The 18,757-nt window shown below is 39.1% G+C and overlaps 1 pseudogene; it reads right to left on the bottom strand.

Moving 5' to 3' along the window:
- The window catches only part of LOC128610652 (Fc receptor-like protein 5), a 42,303-nt pseudogene extending 32,520 nt beyond the window's left edge, over window positions 1-9,783 (bottom strand).
- Window positions 9,784-18,757: the final 8,974 nt, after the last annotated feature.

Raw genomic sequence — 18,757 nt, 5'->3', positions numbered from 1 at the left:
GAAGTACATTGTTCTCTTATTCAAGAAAAAGTGTAAAGACAAAATGTACTGCATTATGTTTGACTGTTATTTAAAACATCCTTCAATATAAAATGTTTGAACCAGCAGAATGCATTTTATTATTTCATTTTACACTTAATGCAGTAATAATAAAAGAAGAGATATTTTGCCACTAATATTATTTATTATTGGATAAACCTGGGACATTTTCATGTTCAGCATTTTGCAGCACATTGACTCAGCAAATAAATAAAAATCACATCTTTAGTCTTCATCGACTGCATTTCACATCATCATCTCAAAGTCCAACATCTTTACTGCATATCACACTTTGTATGCATATTGTGCAGCTCTAATCTACACCAGTACTGAGTGCTGAGGAGATGATCACACTCACCTGATACAGTCAGTGTAACAGCATCACTGGTGTGTGAGGAGTGTGAGCCTCCTCTCTCTCTTCCTCTACAGGTGTATTTACCTGCATGAGATGTTTCAGCACTACTGATTCTGTACTCCTGTTCACTACTGACACCAGAACCATCTTTATTCCAGCTGTAGATCCAGTCAGAGTCCTCTTCATCCTGTATGTCACATCTGAGAGTGACAGTCTCTCCTCTGTACACCTGTTCATCAGGATTTATGGACACCACAGGTTTTGGGAGCGCTGTACAAAGATAGTAAGATATTTCCTGAAATAATTAATATGCTTTTGATTGATTGGTTTTCATGAGTGTAGAGAGTTTAGAAGATTTTGGAAAAGAATGTAACATTACACATGTAAATGTTTTGGACAAGTTATAACCACTTGCACCAAAAAGTCCAGCATCTTCAACAGATCCTGATTCTAATCATTCGGTATTGTGATAGATGTATTTATAGTAAAGTATTATTCAGATTTGTTTAATAAAATGAAAGGCGATTCATGACATCACATTTTATTCTGTATAATTCCATGTTTTGGTCATTGGTAAGGAAGCAGAGTGGAGCAAAAGAAAAAAAAATCCTACAATTACTCGAGATCCTGATGTGATCTGGCTCCAGGTCTCTTATGTATGATTTCCAAAGTGATTAGTCAGCACTTATAGAGACGAAGCAGGTGATTTATTTACAGTGTAGCTTTAAGGCCTCTGGTATCAGACACACACTGTACATTCTTTCTATATTGATCATAATTTAATATTCTGTAGTGAGTGTTTCAGCACTAATGTCTGTGTTTCAGTTACAGTTATAAACACCATCATGAGTCTGATTAACATGAGTGCTGTGTAATTATGATTTCCATCTTTCTACTACCATGAGATTTATTATCCCTACATAACACTGATATCTGATAGTCTGTATCTCTTATAACAGAGATTCTCTTCCTGATGAACACACACTCAGCGGTACTTTACTTTAACTTTTGCTCTACTGTTCATGAATGACAGGCTTTATAAATATCTAAAATATAATAAGAAATAACTTAAATCATGCAGTGAGAGAGCAGAAACCATGACGTACCTCTAACTGTAACTGGATCACTGAGCTCTGAGTCGTAGTTTCCTCTGCGTGCTTTACACTGATACACTGTTTCTCCTGCATTAGAGACTGTATCATGGAGTGTGTTGGTGTCTTCAGCTACTTGGACTCGATCTTTGTACCAGAGAAAAGTCCATCCATTAGACAGCAGATTACAGTTCAGAGTAACTCTGTCTCCAGTGTAGACGGAGCTCTGAGGATTCACTCTCACAGTCGGTTTGGGTTTTTCTGTTGATATGAAATGATATTAAAGTTTTCCTCTTTACAACATCAACAAGAGTTTTATCATCTTAATCAGATGATTTGTGTCTAATAATGTATTTATATTCAGCATTTGTTAAACAGTTACAGCTGTGTGACTTTATTACATGGACAACATGGTCTTATAATATCTGTCAGGAACCTCGAGTCGGCACGGAAGCAGGAGCGGGCGGCAGGTGTAGAGCGTGGGATCGGGAAGTTCAACAAACGTAGTCGTAAGACAGGCAATGGTCAAGCGATCGGACGAACAACACAAACGGGGTCAGGCAGAGAGCGTAGTCGAAACCGGAAACAGGGGTCGAGGATAACGAGAAGACTAACTAACTAGATCGGCTTGGTAACGCAGAGAAACGAGTTGACTGAACGTATACTTCACATTGACTCTAGGTGAATGACATCCCTAAGTACTAGCGGTGAGAGTGTGTGTGTGTGTGTGTGTGTGATTGGTGCCAGGTGTGTCTGATCAGAACTCCGGGGATGGTGAGCGCATGCGTGCATGAGAAGTGAGTGTTGCATCTTGGGAAATTAAGTTCTGATCTGACTGAGCTGTGACAATATCATTATACTTTATATATACTGTACATGGAATTAATTGAATACATTTTTTCATAATCGAACAAACACACTGGAGTTTAAAAGGTTTTTCTTTTTTATTTCAAAATGCACTTTATGAGTGGTGCATAAATACACACTCTTAATGAATTCATCTTCATCAGTGTGTTCACTATTATGAATGTTGAACACAGTGAATGTACAACTACACCATTAATCATTACCAGACACAGGATAAGTAACTAAACGTTGTTTTTTTTTCCGGATCTGTGACATTTTAAATAAATCTTGTGAACTTAATCCACACTGCATGTAGTGATGTGATGCTGAAGTTATTAAATATTGGTGTGAGGAAGAGATTAACACACACACACACACACACACACACACCTGACACAGTGAGTGTAACAGTGTTGCTGGTCTCTTAGGTCTGAGAGTCGCTTCTTCTCCGTCCGCTGCAGGTGTATTTAGCGCTGAGAGACTCTACAGGAGTGAATGAATATTTCCTGCTCTCAGTGTAGAAGAATATTTGGACACCATCTTTATTCCAGTTGTACATCCACTCAGTGTCTGCATGTCCTCGTATTTCACATGTGAAAGTGACTTCCTGTCCACTGAATATCTGTCCATCAGGCTGCAGAGTCAGAACGGCTTTTGGTCTCTCTGTACAGTTACAACAAATACATCAAATCAGTCAAACACACCCTTCTCTGACCATCTGATATTTAATCAGTGTGTTTTGTAATGATTATGTCTATCAGTGCATGTTACAGGAGTGTAAGATCAGACATGTACCGATCACTGAGAGAGTCACTTCATTACTCAGTAGCGTTGACCGTCCATCAATAGACCCGTAACATCTGTATTTGTGACTCTGATCTACTTTTATAGTGTAGTAATTTTCAGCAGATCTGTGACTATAAACACGATCTTTGTACCAGTGGTACGGTCCACTCCATCCCGAAATACTACATGTGAGTGTAACCGTCTCTCCTCTGAATATTTGAGGTGAATTCGGCTCCACAGACAGAACTGGTTTAATCACTGCTGGAAAAGTCAAAAAGCAAACACACACTGTCAATGTAAACAACTTAAATTCTGCATGACAATGTACAAACAATCTTCTCCACCTTAATACAAATCCAACATGTACACAACATGGGCAATAAAATATGTATAAATCACCTTGAGCTTGTCCGACTCGGATAAGTGAAATAAGCACTAAAAAGGGAAGAGGAACAGAGAATATGATGTAACGCTGACTTGTTTCTTTTCTTTAAGAAGACAAATGAGAACAATGTCATATACTGCAACAAAAATCTGTATTTAGTTTCACTTCAGCTATAAGAAATGCAATATATCGACCTGTTTCAGTAATGAATGGTTTAGAAAAAGCTATTTTCACTCAGGTCACTATGCTGCTCATTACTGTCTCATGTTTAATGTCACGTCTCGTGACGTAAGGGAGATAGGGACGGATGCAAGTGCAGTAGGAACAGTTTTATTTAATGAGAAACACAGGCAGGTAAACCCAAAACGTGATCCAAAACATGCAAGAGGTCAGGCGATCGGCAAACAGGCCTACACGGGGCAAGGCAGGAAACTATGTCGAGGTCACCGAAAACAGGTCGAGATACAAAACATGAAACATGAACTATGACTATGAACTGGGAGCGGAGAAACCAGCGTGAACTACAAAAACGAATCTAAACACGAAACCTGACATGAACTATGACTATCTATCGTAATCTAATCTAATCTAATCTAATCTAATCTAATCTAATCTAATCTAATCCAATCTGACATTCTACGCTGTGTGCTGGGAGGCGCGCGGTATATACACACAAACATAATCAGCCTCATAATGGCTGACGGCTGAGGGCAATTCAGACACACGTGAAACAATAGCCAATGACAGAACAGGGAGGAGACATAACAAACATAACAAATGCACGTGTCCAAATGTCACGAATGTCACCAAAGGAAAAGCAGGTGCTCGCGCACCTTGCTCGTCCACGCGCGCTCACATGTTCTAACGCGCGCTGCGCTGCGTTTCCTATGAGGAAAAAAACCCGACCTCAGTAGCACGTACAGGTAAATGAACACATTCAGGCTTGGACTGTGCAACGTACTGAAACATTTCTCTGAAAAAATGTCTGTGAGGATGACTGTCGAGTGTAACTGAAACTGGCATGGCTTTTAAAGTTCAAAGATGTTCTCTTAAAGCTAAGACAATATAGAAAGTTCATTCAGTCTTCACTTTCTTCTGAAACAGGTGATCCTATCACAGAGCAGGACAGAGTCAAAAGGGAAATGAAGATCTGAAAGGCTGGATTACATGGTCAAAGTAGAAGTAGAAGATCTTGCTGTTGCAGATTCGGCAATCATCAGATTTTCTCAACAAGAGACGCACAAGGGGGAGATTGCTGCCTTGCAAAATGGAAGATCTGGAGTAAAGAGCAGCTGTGATATTCATAACCTTCATCCAGTGTTGATGGATGGTGTGCTCAAAGTTGGTGGAGGACTTAGTAGAGCAGCGATGCCAGAAGAGATGAAACGTCCTGTTATCTTGTCAAAGGAACACCATGTATCCAAACTCATCTGGCCACATGTTCATAAAAACTAGGTCATGCTGGAGGAAACCACATGTCAACACTTCAAAAAAGGTAATGAGTTATAAATTGAAACTCTGCCTGTAGAAAAATAATTTCAGAATGTTTGTTTGTCAGCGTCTACAGGGCAAGATGGGAGAACAAACAATGGCTGAGACTCATGCATTAAAGTTTGATAATGGCACAAATTTCATTGGAGCAGAAAGAGAGCTCCAGACAGCTTTGAACACACTGGATCATGACTAAATCCAGCATACATGTTTCTATCTGAGGGACTCAAATGGACTTTAATCCCTCTGCTGCATCGCATCACAGTGGCGTGTGGGAGCGGCTCATTCATCTGGTAAAGAAGGTCCTGTACTCCACTCTCCAACAACAATCGTTGGATGATGAGAATTTTCACACCATCCTTTGTGAAATTGAAGCTATTCTTAATGACCTCCCCATCACAAAGCTTCTGATGATTTAAACAACTTGGAAGCTCTTACGCCCAATCACATTTTATAGCTGAAATCAAAACCACCTCTTCCACCATGGCTTTTAAAAGACAGTGATCTGTACATAAACGCGTAAAGAGCGACAAGTCCAATACTTGTCTGATCTTTTTGGAAAAGGTGGGTCAGAGAATACCTTCCACTGCTCCAGGAATATCAGAAGTGGATGAAACCACACAGAAGCTTCGCTGTTGGTGATATTGTGATCATCATGGATCCAGCAGCTCCATGGGGTTCTTGGCTACTTGACAAAATAACTCAAACATATCCTGACAGTAGAGGACTAATACGAACTGCACAACTCAAAACTAAAACAGGATTACTGGACAGACCTGTGATTAAAATCTGCCTGTTTTTAGAAGACACTGAGGACTGATCTCTAAAGTGGACATACACATGGCTCCTTTGATAATTTAATGGATTGTAGTTGCACACCAACAATTATGGGGTCGGTGTGTAGGAGCCATTGTAGATACAGGTGTATCTAAAAAAATTTTAATATTGTAGAAAAGTTCTTTTTTTTTTCTCCATAATTTAGTTCAAAAAGTGATACTTTCATATTTTCTAGATACATTACACAAAGTGAAATATTTCAAGCCTTTTTTTCTTTTAATCTCAATGAATACAGCTTACACCTCATGGAAATCAAAAATCCAGTATCTTAGAATATTAGAAAAAAAAATTATAATACAGAAATTCGAGCATCTGAAAGGTATGTTCATTTATGCACTCAATACGCGGTCAGGGCTTTAATCCTTTTGCACAAATTACTGTATCAATGCGCCGTGGCATGGAGGCAATCAGCCTGTGGCACTGCTGAGGTGTTCTGGAAGCCAAGGTTTCTTTGATTATTGTATTATAAGTTCATTATTCTAATATTTTGAGATTTTTGATTTCCGTGAGCTGTAATCCAAAATCATCGAGATTAAAACAACAACAAAAAAAGGCTTGAAATATTTCACTTTGTGTGTAATGAATATAAAATATACATATTAAATAATGGCAAAAATAAATTTTTCCACAATGTAAAATTTTTTTGAGATGCACCTGTAAATGTATGTGTAATGCATGTATTTTGAGGCTGTCACCACTGGGGGGCAGTATATGCATGGAAAAGGGTATAATCAGGTGATAATATTATATCAGGTATACCCAGCTAACAATGTTTGGTTCTCATAACATACATTTTTAACGTTTGTTTTTTGTTAGCCATTAAAGTTTTCTTCATGGAAATAGAAAGATGTTTATAGGTTTGGAAAGATAGTTTTGCAGTATGTTCCACTAATGTTCTCTTAATGCTCCCATGATGTTTTCTTAATGTCCCCATAATTTCATGAATGAGAGTTGAAAACTACTCAAAGTGTCTGCATAAACTTTCATAATCTGTTTGTAAAAACCTTGCTGATGGACCTACTTGATATGAATCACAATTCCCAACTCAGTGGTACAGGTAGTAAAACTTGAGATAAAGTTCTCCAGTTCTCCAGCTCAACGTTCTCAGCTCAGCTAGTAGCCTATTTTTTTAACGGAGGCTGTGGTAATTTACCTGCCAATGTATGACTTGATCAGATAAAAAGTTGGATTTATCATAAAACTTGCCTCCGGTGTTATCATTGTTTGCAGGACTACCAGACCATAAAATATAAAACCACTTGGCTCTCTAACACGAGACTAGGCTAGTTTAGTGTCAAGCTAAGCTAACTAAGCTATCATCGTATGGGTTTAGCTGCTACAGAACCATGCAGAGTACATTATCTGTCCTTGTGTTCTGCTCATATCAAGTTCACGTAAACTGTAACTCATATAAACATTTACGCATCAGAGGATGTTAGTGATTCAGTTTCAGTGCCTTTACTGGTTAAAAATAAATAAATAAAAAATCTGGGTATATCCATTTTTCCCTCACACTGACTGTGAGATGGATTTTGGCAGAATTCAGAGCTGTCAGCAAATAAGACACAAGAATTTCCACGTATTTTCCTGTAAACCCTTTCTGATTGGTCTCACCTCCATTTACTGAAGATAAAATTACAACACTTCAGTATTTTACTGATGTTCAGTTACATATTGACAAACTGCTCACTAGGTGAATTATTCACTACTGAATTATTTGGGGCTAAAGAAAAAATCTTTGGGACTATAGCCCCGAATGCCCAGGCCAGGTACTCTCTTTCTTGTGGGTGGGTCAGTGGGGTGGTGGGGCGTTGGGGCGCTCATCGGTGCCTCCAAGCTGGTGTCGCCCTAAGGACTGCCTGGTTCACCTATGTCTAGAAACGGCCCTGTCGCATACCATGACAGTACGTACTGCATTAGATTCAGTACCTACAGCTCGTTGATACAGTGTGTACTGATCAGTATGTGTGTGTAGTATGAATACAACCTGGACATACTACATCCGACATGTTGGTGCAGACAGCTTTTCCGTGCCAGTTCCGTTACATTATGGGATAGTGCAGTATCCACAGTGTCCACTGGATCCATACTGCAGAATCAGAAGGTCATCCGGGTATTTCTCGCCTACTGTTTTATGAATACTGAGAATTCTGACATGCTACGACTTTGGTGTACTGCTTTTCACCTACTGTGTAGTAGGGTAGTAGGGATATTCAGCCTATGGTAGTACACCAAAAGTAATAGCACTGGACACTGTGCTATCCCATAATGCAGTGGTTCTCAACCAGGGGCCTCACTGGGGAGGCGGGAAGAGATCGGAAGGGAGGCGCGACAAAAACACAGACAGGGCATCAGTTGTGTACTCTGTGTATTTTACTGCTTTTCAAATATATTGTGCATAAATGAAAAACTCAGTCTTTTCTCTCCCTCTGTATTTTCTCTTTTCTGGGTACAGGTGGAGTTTAGCTGCCTTTTATCGAGCTGTCACTGCAGACCAGTGTTGCCAACTTAGTGACTTTTCAGACCCCTTTAGCAACATTCTTTTTGCAAAAAAATAAGCACCTAGTGACAAATTTAGCGACTTTTTGGACAAACCATAGCAACTTTCCAAATGTGGCCAGTACTGTCCTGCAAGCGTGAGGTCTTGCTTTCATGCTGCACCCACACCTCTCTCTGAATCTGCTCTGTTCAGTGAGGGGCTGAGAGCCGGAGATTTAACAATGTCATGGATAATGAGACACACCGTTCGTCCCAATGTGAATGTTTTTATAATGCGAGACGAATAGAATGCTACATGTTTTACATTCCAGAGGTTGTGTTTGGGAAATAGACGTATGAGTGCTGCCGGCATTGCTGTAGAGGTTGAAGGGGTGGGGGGTCAGCCTGTCAGTGCTCAGACCATACGCCGCACACTGCATCAAATTGGTCTGCATGGCTGTCGTCCCAGAAGGAAGCCTCTTCTAAAGATGATGCACAAGAAAGCCCGAAACAGTTTGCTGAAGACAAGCAGACTAAGGACATGGATTACTGGAACCATGTCCTGTGGTCTGATGAGACCAAGATAAACTTATTTAGTTCAGATGGTGTCAAGCGTGTGTGGCAGCAACCAGGTGAGGATTTACAAAGACAAGTGTGTCTTGCCTACAGTCAAGCATGGTGGTTGGAGTGTCATGGTCTGGGGCTGCATGAGTGCTGCCGGCACTGGGGAGCTACAGTTCATTGAGAGAAACATGAATGCCAACATGTACTGTGACATACTGAAGCGGAGCATGACCAGTATGCAGTATTCCAGCATGATAACGACCCCAAACACACCTCCAAGACGACCACTGCCTTGCTAAACAAGCTGAGAGTGAAGGTGATGGGCTGGCCAAGCATGTCTCCAGACCTAAACCCTATCGAGCATCTGTGGGGCATCCTCAAACGGAAGGTGGAGGAGCACAAGGTCTCTAACATCCACCAGCTCCGTGATGTCATCATGGAGGAGTGGAAGAGGACTCCAGTGGCAACCTGTGAAGCTCTGGTGAACTCCATGCCCAAGAGGGTTAAGGCAGTGCTGGAAAATAATGGTGGCCACAAAAAATATTGACACTTTTGGTCCAATTTGGACATTTTCACTTAGGGGTGTACTCACTTTTGTTGCCAGCGGTTTAGACATTAATGGCTGTGTGTTGAGTTATTTTGAGGGGACAGCAAATTTACACTGTTACACAAGCTGTACACTCACTACTTTACATTGTAGCAAAGTGTCATTTCTTCAGTGTTGTCACATGAAAAGATATAATCAAATATTTACAGAAATGTGAGGGGTGTACTCACTTTTGTGATATATATATATATATATATATATATATATATATATATATATATATATATATATATATATATATATATATAGTGTAGAATAGATCATAATTATACCTGGTCTCCTCTAATATGGTCGGGTGCCACATGATAGGGAAGGCTTGGGGGGGCTTTAGTTACAAAAGGTTGAGAACCTCTGCCATAATGCAACGGGACTGGCACGGACGAGCTGTCAGAATCGGCACCAAGTAGTATGTCCCATTTGTATTCATGCTTACCACTTACTACTGATCAGTACTGTACTGTATCAACGACCGAGCAGTAGGTACTGAATCGAATGTAGCAGGTACTGAATCTAATACAGAAGGTACTGAATCTAATGTAGCAAGTACTGAATCTAATGCAATAGGTACCGAATCTAATGTAACAGGTACTGAATCTAATGCAGTAGGTACTGAATTGAATGTAGCAGGTACTGAATCTAATGCAGCAGGTAGGCTACTGAATCTAATGCAGTAGACCTGTCACAGTATGCCATTTCGGATGCAGCCGCAGTTCTTACCTCACAAACATGCTCACACACAACTTATCAACACAATCTTTTATTTATTTATTTAAAACTAACCACATAACACTCTGATCATGTACTCTTCCTTTCATACCTTATAAGAAACAGAAAATGTCCATCCATGATAAAAGCCCCCCAAAATATCATGAACTAAAATCTGATTCATGCTCAGAAAAAAACTTCATGTCACCACAGACACTCTACAACCCAAAATAACACCCAAATCCTGAAGATTTTAGATTCTACACATATGCACTAAAATGAACCAAAGGACACTGCAGTCTGTAGTGTGATTAGATTAGATTAGATTAGATTGGAATAGATCCACTACGTAATGTATGTTGTAACGTATGCGCCAACGGCAGAAACAGTATGTCACTGTTATCCATCTATGGTTAGGGTTGGGGTTAGTGTTAAGGTTAGAACATCCAGTACGTAGTATATCTAATCTAATGTCATTACACTACAGGCTGCAGTGAGGACACACCCAATTAACAGCAATCCACATAAACTATGCTGAAAACAAAAAAATATTTAGTCCCCTCTGACACCATTGGAACAGCAGGCCAAGTTATTGTTATTGCTGCAGACTGAAGACATTTGGGTTTGAGATCAAAAGATGAAAAGGACAAGAGAGGTTAGAATTTCAGCTTCTGTTTCCTGGTATTTATATGTAGATGTGTTAAACGACGTAGAACATAGCACATTTCTTTCAGACCACCCAATTGGTAGATACTAGGAAATAAAAGCTGAAATCCTAAACTCTTGTCTCATATCCATCTTTTGATCACAAACCCAAATGTCTTTGGTGTACAGCAGAAACAAATGAATAGGCCTTGCCGTTCCAATAGTTTCAGAGGGGACTGTACTGTACGCTCCCACTGATATCATTATTAATGTAACTAATTAATACTATTCTACATATAAATGTAACCCTTACCTTAACCTCAGTAACCAAATAATAATAAAAATTCTCACAAGGGCTCAACTCAAATGAACTAACTCACACAACTGATATGGATGTACACTGATCCAACAATCATATCAGAGACTCTTACGAAAATGTTCTAATCACATATTAACCTCATCACACAGGACATTAGACTTCATCTGAACATACTGTTTTAAGCCGCCACTCACTCTAATGAAGACACAAAGAAAACATTTACTCACAGATCATCACACGGAGTGGACGGAGCTCCATCCTGTCACACTGATGAAGGACTGACTGATCAGTGGTCTGTGTTAAAGCCACTACACTTCCTGTGTTCTTACACACAGAGAGAAAGAGAGAAAGACTTCCGTTCTGGCCAAAGTTGATGTGCTCTTTTCATGTGAACCCAGAAATTATAACAACAATTTGCAGAACATAACTTTATTCAACTCCTGAACTTGTACAGTTCCTCTGCTACTTCACTCAGGTTCATGATTGATCTCAACAAGACATCCAGTGGACCTTTCTGTAAAGCTTTTTATCTCGTTTGATTGAGTAAGCAGGCTAACTCTTTTAAAAGAACGAGATCTTTCCTAAATCAAGAAACTTTTCTATTCTGTCAGATTTACTTCAGGTTTCGGGTTTGATGCATTCCATAAAGATCAGAAAAGTTCACTGGTCATGATGTCAGAACCTCCTATGAAGCTGGGAGGCAGGGCTTCTGCTAGTCACAAAATGGGGTTCTTAAATGTACAACCTTTTCTAGGCACTCAAAGCGTTTTGTATTGTATGGAGGGGGGGGGGGTGTAGCTTCCACCTGGATATGCCAGAACACCCAGAACAGCCAGATATCGTCGGTGGAGAGGAGAGTGATGTATCCAATTCAGGGATGGGGATTATTAGGGGGCCATGATGGGGGCCAATGGGGGAATTTCACCAGGACACCAGGGTTATACAGAAAAATAAGTGTTCTGGGATTTTTAATGACCATAGGACCTTGGTTTAATGTCTCATCCCAAAGACCCACACTGAGCACCCCACAGAGTGAGCACCCCATGCTCTCTTTGCTGCTTCCAGCAGCAAGCTTAGTTTTCCCCAGAGAGTCTTCCATGAAGGTAATGGCCAAACTCACCCCTGCTTAGCTGCAGTGGGAAACCAGACGAGATCTACAGGGGGATATGGCTCGAGCAAATGATAAGATAACAATCTATAAAGCTACATGAGACAGTAGGAGGTGTTTTTCTGGAGATGAACAACTACTGAGTAATGCTGATGACAGGTACTGAATAAATAGGCTTGAGAAATAAAATGCTATTGAAATCTAAAAAAGTTTTAAATGAAAACAAATTAAATGGAAAAAGTGCAAAGAGTCTGATATGTACTCTGGTAAAAGTCTGGAAAAGCATCACAAAAGAAGGAATTAATAATTTGGTGATGTCAGTGAGCTGCAGGCTTGATGAAGTTATTGCAAGCAAGAGATATGCAACCAAATATTAAGTGTTATTTACTTCAGTTTACTTCAACTTATCTGTTCCTACACTTTTGCTCACCTAAAAATTGTTTGGTCTGATACAAAAGGTTCTATGTTTTATGATGTTTAACACCAAGATGTAAATACCAAGAAATAAAAACTCTAAAGTCTTGTCTCATATCCATCTTTTGATATTAAATCCAAAGGTCTACAGGTGTACAGCAGAAACAAATGAATTGGCCTTGCTGTTCCAATAGTTTCAGAGGGGACTGTATGTACTAATCCCATAAACAAGTGTTTAGATCTTTTATATTTATTAATCCCCATCACTAATTCATGTTTAGGTCTTTAATGTATGCTGCAGTGACATCTAACATTATGTTTTCAATTCAATTTCAATAAAATTTTATTTGTATAGCGCTTTTTACAATAGACATTGTCTCAAAGCAGCTTTACAGAAATATCAACACGGTATATAGATATTAAAGGTGTGAATTTATCCCCACTGAGCAAGCCACTGAGTGGCGATGGTGGCAAGGAAAAACTCCCTAAGATGTTTTAAGAGGAAGAAACCTTGAGAGGAACCCGACTCAGAAGGGAACCCATCCTCATCTGGGTAACAACAGATAGTGTGAAAAAGTTCATTATGGATTTATATGAAGTCTGTATGGCGTTAGGAGCAGCCATAGTCCCAGCAGTCTGGAATTAGAGCAGATTTGAGCTCCATCCAGAGGCAGAAAGGATCTGGATCTCTAGTATCTCCATAAATTCGTGTGGGGCTCGGCGAAAGGAGAGGGGGAGAAAAAAGATTATTATGACTGCGAAGTAGTAAAATAGAATCTAGTCAGGGTAGGCTTGAGTAAACATACGTTTTAAGCCTAGACTTAAACACTGAGACTGTGTCTGAGTCCTGAACACTAATTGGAAGACTGTTCCATAACTGTGGGGCTCTATAAGCGAAGGCTCTTCCCCCTGCTGTAGCCTTCACTATTCGAGGTACCGTCAAATAGCCTGCATCTTTTGATCTAAGTAGTAGATATTGTGGCGCGAGACCGTTTAGTGCTTTATAGGTTAATAAAAGTATTTTATAGTTAATGCGAGATTTTACTGGGAGCCAATGCAGTATTGATAATATTGGTGTGATATGGTCATATCTTCTAGTTTTAGTTAGGACTCTAGCAGCTGCATTCTGGACTAACTGTAGCTTATTTATATTCCTACTGGAACATCCAGACAGTAAGGCATTACAGTAATCTAATCTAGAGGTGATGAATGCATGAACTAGTATTTCCGCATCATGTAGTGACAATATGTTTCTTATCTTAGAAATATTTCTGAGATGAAAGAAGGCTATCCTAGTAATATTATCTACATGAGCATCAGATGATAGACTGGAGTCAATAATCACTCCAAGGTCTTTACATGATGAAACAGAAAGACCATCCAGAGTAACCATGTGATCAGAAAGATTACTTCTAGCTACACGTGGGCCTAATAAAAGTATTTCTGTTTTATCAGAATTAAGTAAAAGGAAGTTAGTTAACATCCAACGTCTAATGTCCTTTACACAAAGTGTTTATCTTTTATTTTTAGCTCAGCTCACTGAGTGCTGTTGGTGTTTACCACAGAAACTAGAGTGAGAACATGCATGTGTGGCTGTTTTAATTTTGGCTTTACTGAGAATGTGAATGACAGCATTTCCTCATTTCTCACACAGCTCAACTAGAATAGAAACCAAACCACAATAATGTTTCATGTCTTAACTGTTAATCATTTAAAATGAAAGTCGCATATCTGCTGAAGAACAAATAAACTCTTTGTATAATAACGTCAATTAATCACATTCATTACTAGATATGAATGGTTTGTTTAAAATGTAAATCAGATCTGAAATGACTGACATGAGCTAATTTGCAGTTGTGTACAGTTTTCAGATAAGACTACATAATGAATCAGGAAGTCTTAAACTGTATCACTGCTGCCATTTAAATGAAAACATTCATAGATTAGCATCTGTACATCTGAGCTCGGCTATGCTGTGTGAACCTACTGCCTCTACAAGGTACTGCAAGTAAAAACATGATATACAGTGCCCTCCACTAATATTGGCACCCTTGGTAAATATGAGCAAAGAAGGCTGTGAAAAATTGCATTTATTGTTTAACCTTTTGATATTTTGTTAAAAAAAATTCACAAAAATTCTCATGGATATCAAACAATTCTAAACAAAACACAGGTTTATCCAAAATATTTATTTTTTAAATATAGGTGTGTAACAATTATTGGCATGCTATTAGTCTATACTTCCCTTAGCCAAGATAACAGCTCTGAGTTTTCTCCTATAATGTCTGATGAGGTTGGAGAATACATGGCAAGGGATCTGAGGACGTTCCTCTATACAGAATCTCTCCAAATCCTTCAAATTTTGCAGTCCACATTAGTGGACTCTCCTCTTCAGTTCACCGCACAGGTTTTCTATGGGTTTCAAGTCAGGGGACTGGGATGGCCATGGCAGGGCAGTCAGGTTTTCATTTAATATCTGTTGATAGTTGATAGAGTCCATGATGCCATGTATCCTAACAAAATGTCCAGGTCCTCTGGCAGAAAATCATCCCCAAAACATTAAAGAGCCACCACCATATTTAACCGTGGGCATGAGGTACTGTTCAATATGGCTACTTCTCTGTGTGCGCTAAAACCACCTCTGGTGTTTATTGCCAAAAAGCTCAATTTTGGTTTCATCTGACCATAGAACCCGATCCCATTTGGAGTTCCCGTCATGTCTGGCAAACTGAAGACGCTTGAGTTTGTTTTTTGGTGAGAGAAGAGGCTTTTTTCTTGAAACACTTCCAAACAATTTGTGGTGATGTAGGTGACTTTGGATTGTAGTTTTGTAGACTTTCTGACCTCAAGATGCAACTAACTTCTGCAATTCTCCAGCTGTGACCCCTGGAGATTTTTGGCCACTCGAACCATCCTCTTCACATTGCGGTGAGACAATATAGACACACGTGCAATTCCAGCATTTCCAGTTGACTGGAACTTCTTAAATATTGCCCTGATGGTGGAAATGGGCATTTTCAATGCTCATATTTACCAGTGGTGCCAATATTAGTGGAGGGCACTGTAACTGCAATGAATGTGGCTTTACTGAGGTACTGAGCTTCACATATGAAAAGAAAGTTATCATTATGTTTTTTATTAAATATACTATATACTCATGAAGTCAGGGTAAATGTGTATAATGTCTAATAATCTAACTCTTTTATTTATTACAGTATTTGGTGAAATGAACTTGACTGGTTTATATCTGTGTGAAGCTGCTTCATTCACAATAATATTATATTCTCTTTTTCTTATTTCATTATTCATTACAAGTCATCTGGACCTCCCATAGAAGTTTGTGTGACAGAAGACAAGACAGCACTCACACTCCGCCCATCTAATTAACTTCACATCATCTGCCCACACACGCAGTAGTTTAGTCATTGTCTAGATCAGCGTTTCCCAACCATTTTTCAGTCAAGGTACCCTTTGAAAATTAAAAAAAGATTGTGGCTCCCTACACAAGCACTAATGCTAGACAGCGTTAAGCCTGGTTTATACTCGCCACATCCACAATAGCGCGAGGGAGGGTGAGGCAAAAATGATGTCATCACGGAGTGGGCGGTCGAGCGCGTTGAGTGCACGAGGCTTCGTTTCTCATGCTGGTTTGCACGGCATTTTTTGTAACTTGCTGGATCCGAAAATTAATGACTTTGAGGTGACTCTTACCAAAAGGTACAATTGTACAGGCTTCTCTATGATCCATCCATGCAGGACCATAGAGAGAGCCAGATGGCAAAAAATCCATGGAAAGGTTTTTAAAAATAGTGATTTCGATTTGCTTTGTACATACTGTTGATAGAATAAAGCCAATGCTGAAAGTTTTTTTTTTTTGGGAGTGCACCATGTTTTCATTCATCAGTATCTTCACAAATAAACTCAGTCACTACACTACACCTTCAGACACAGTGATTAAACCTCATTCTCTTGTCTTTATACACAGAGACGTTTAGACTGATGGGTGAACATACAGAGTGATCATTCTGTAATAACTTTCTTTTGTCTCTATAAATAAAGAGACATTTACACTGATGGGTGAACATAATAATCACCTGATTTTGTAAATATGAGAAATTACATTTGCAGGATGCTCCCACTTTTTGCTGATATCTACTGTAATTGCTAACATTTACAAAATGAGCCTACAATAAATAATAAATAAGTCTATATAATGAAAGTAAAGGTCGATGTTAAATAAAAATCTTAATGAAATGAATAAAATAAAAAAAATTGAGGTTGTTCAATTTAGTTTTATACATGTTCTCATATTTATAGCTATATATTTTGTTGTAATGTGATGTGATAATCTCGAGGTTTACTGGGTTTTATATGATTCTTATATGATTCTTTGTTCTTTTTTTCCACACTGTGGGTTTTAGTGAAGTTTACTGAAAACAAACATCAACAACAACAAACACAACAATTCCTCCTCAGCATTCAGCAACTCCACGCGAGACGCCATGTTTGTAAACGTTGCTATGGTTGTTCAGACAAACTACTTCTTCTCTCACCTACTTCCTGTTGGTTTATAGGACGATTACTCAGAGTCGCCCCCTTTCGTTTAAAATAATATTACAACCGCGAGCGCGTCAAGTATAAACGTCTCGTGCGTTTGTGGAGGCTCGCGCTGCGGAGTCAGGCGGAAGTATGAACAGGGCTTTATCTCCATGAGGATGAAGTTGATGGACCAGAAGCACCTGGAGCTTTTCTTTTAAGAAATCTGTCCATATTCTTTTGCACTACACACGCATCGTCACACGCTCATTATTAGGATAAAACACACAGACTGATGTTGACGTGCTGCTGACAGGTCAGAGAGGGGGAGGGAATTATTATTATTTATATATATTTTTTTATTATTATTGTTATGCACGTGTGTCTGTCTTATTAGTTCTGTGTCTGTGTTATTATTTCAGACATTAGATATTGATCATATATCGGCTATTAAATGTTTTATAGCTACACAATTTAGCATTTTAGAAATGTTTGAAGGATTTCTACACGGCACCCTGCTCTCATCAGATGGTACACCAGTTGGGAAACACTGAAACAGACTGCACACGTGGGTCTGCGCTACAGCTCCATTTCACACACACACACACACACACAAAGGTTTTTATCACATATTACTTCTCCCTGCTGATCCACATCCCCAATAATCACACTACACACACCAGATAAGTTTAAAACAGAACATCTTTATTTACGTGTCTGTATATTTGTATAGTCTGTCTTTGTTTGTGCTGTAGATTGTCCGCGTCCGTCTTCCGGGTCCAGTCCGCCGAGACTACAGCAAGAGGGAGGAGATAAACTCCTGTCCTATTTCTGCACCAGTGTTTATGTGTCTGGGGGAAAAGGGGGACTTTTATTGAAATGAACATGAGGAAGGTGGTTAATATGTGTGTATGTTCACATTATGATCATATTGTATGTTTATATCTATATGTTTATGATGTTGTATACTTATCTTTATGTGTGAGGTTGTTGTGTTCATACTTACCTGATATTTATTCTTTATAATGGTTGATGCCGAATGGGCGGGGCTTCCGCTTTATAAGCGGGCCGCTACCCTACATGCGGCGGCTGATGGAAAGTCTGATTCATTTCCACGAACCGGTTCTTTCGGACATTTTGTTTCAATGAACCGGTTCATCGGTTCCTTTACGTCATCAGACTATGGCGTCACTACATATATCTTTTCTAACAACTCGGTGTCATGTTGCATCAATGAAACCTTCAGATAAAGTCATTTGTGTGAACGCATATTGCTGATTATTGCCTTTTATCCACTTAAGTTAATGGTGGTTGTGGTCATTAACCATTAGTATTTCCAAAAAAAAAAAAAAAAAAAAAAACAAATTAAAAACTAATGTAAAATGTACATTATCAAAGACATAGAATTTAATAATGCGTAGACTTTTCTAAAATGAATTATACCCAGAAGATGGCACTGTTGTAATCTTTTGACAAGTGCGTAAAGGTAATAAAATGACCCCTTTATACAGAAAACACATGAATGCATTTTTTGTTGTTGTTGTTTGATTG

This window comes from Ictalurus furcatus, chromosome 7 (assembly GCF_023375685.1).
Source record: "Ictalurus furcatus strain D&B chromosome 7, Billie_1.0, whole genome shotgun sequence".
In the NCBI taxonomy this organism is placed as follows: Eukaryota; Metazoa; Chordata; class Actinopteri; order Siluriformes; family Ictaluridae; genus Ictalurus; species Ictalurus furcatus.
The sequence above is the reverse complement of the archived record's forward strand: the minus strand, read 5'-3'. Positions and strand labels throughout refer to the sequence as shown.